At 37.0% G+C, this 1791-nt stretch overlaps 1 pseudogene; it reads left to right on the top strand.

The window, feature by feature from the left end:
- The first annotated feature begins 272 nt into the window (after positions 1-272).
- LOC143604526 (F-box protein SKIP19 pseudogene) lies at positions 273-668 on the top strand (annotated as a pseudogene).
- Positions 669-1791: the final 1123 nt, after the last annotated feature.

Genomic DNA, 1791 nt, shown 5'->3' with positions numbered 1-1791 from the left:
TTACACTCAACTGGCTTTGCACGAGTTACGCGTCCAATTTCAGGCTGCGTACGCAATGTCATCAGACGTATGTAACGACATGGACTATTCGTTCAATGTAAAGTTACGCATGCACCTCGCTGCATTGCGCGGCACCTAGCTGGTTAATAATAACAACCAACTTTCCACGGACTTTAAATAGTACCGTTTTCCAATAGGAATAGGACTTTTGTTCCCACACGGCACACTTCCTCATAACCAAACCAGTCAAAATCAAACCTCAAACCGGACACATGGCGTCCACATCCACCTCACCGGAGTCCGAACCTCCAAACTGGCTACACCTACCACACGAACTCATCTCAATCATCCTCCAAAAGCTGGACGCCGTTGAACTCCTCAACAGCGCTCAGAAGGTATGCACCACGTGGCGCAAAATCTGCAAGGATCCGGCCATGTGGAAGGTCATCAACATGCTCGATTCAGTCGTCGATTGGGATACGGATTACGATCTCGTCAGTCTCACTAAACAGGCCGTGGATCGGAGTTCTGGAGAGTTGATTGATATTAATCTCGAGTGCTTCTGTACGGACGATTTGCTTGATCACATTTCGCAATTGTACGGTTATTATTCTTTTTTATTGCGATTTAGTTTGATTGCTATGAATCATGATGCATACTTGACGTAATTACTTTGAATTTCAGTTTTTTGTAAACCCTAGGTTAAGAATTTTGTGGTAGAAACTGTTAATTTGTTAGGTTAGGTGCAGTATAATGTGACTGGATTCATAGTTTAGATTTGAGATTGCTTGACTGTGTTTTTTAGGTCAGTTTGGTAACCATAACCAAAAACGAAAGCGGATGATTTGCTTGATCACATTTTGCAATTGTACGGTTTGTTGTTGTTATTATTATTATTATTATTATTCTGTTAGATCGGTTTTCGGTTTAATTGTTGTGAGTTATGATGCATATGTTACGTGACAGTTGTGAATTAGTTTTAATTTTCAGTTTATTTGGATGTTTATAAGTGTAAACCCTAGGTTATGAATTTTGTGGTGGAAGCTGTTAGTTTGTTAGGTTATGTGAAGTATAATGTGATTGGATTCATAATTTGGATTTGAGATTGCTTTAATGTGTTTTTTAGGTCTGTTTTTTAAGCGTGTCCGGAAACCGAACTGTGAACCGAATAAATGCGGTGGTTATGGTTAACTGACTACATTTCTAAATTGTATGCTTCTTATTCTTTTAGATCGGTATTCGGTTTAATTGTTATGCATTGTGATGCATATGTTATGTGATTTACTCCTGATTTCAGTTAATTTAGACGTTTCGAAGCGTAAGCCCTAGGTTATGAATTTTGTGGTAGGAACTGTCAATTTGTTAGGTCAGGTGTTGTATAATGTGATTGGATTCATACTTTAGATTTGAGATTGCTTTAATGTGTTTTTTAGGTCCGTTTGGTAACCATAACTGAAAACCGAACTTTGAACCCAAATATTTACCAAAATTAACCATTGCTGAACAAAACCAATGGTTATGGTTAAGTGAATATGATGAACCGATCACATTTCTCAATTGTACATTTCTGTAATTCTTTTTAATTCCATCCGTATTTGGTTTAATTATCATGAATTCATGATGCATACACAATTACTCTTGATTTCAGTTAAATTTTGACATTTTTAAGTGTAAATCCTAGGTTATGAATTTTGTGGTAGAAACTGTTAATTTTGGGGAAAGTACATGCAATAGAATGTGGCTGAATCCACACTTAGATGGAGAATAACTTGGTAAATTTAAATTAGGTGT

The sequence above is a fragment of the Bidens hawaiensis genome, unplaced genomic scaffold (genome assembly GCF_021521415.1).
Source record: "Bidens hawaiensis isolate Kalapana, Puna unplaced genomic scaffold, B.hawaiensis_p1.1 tig00065499_1, whole genome shotgun sequence".
Taxonomy (NCBI): Eukaryota; Viridiplantae; Streptophyta; class Magnoliopsida; order Asterales; family Asteraceae; genus Bidens; species Bidens hawaiensis.
This window is presented reverse-complemented; position numbering and strand designations above follow the sequence as displayed.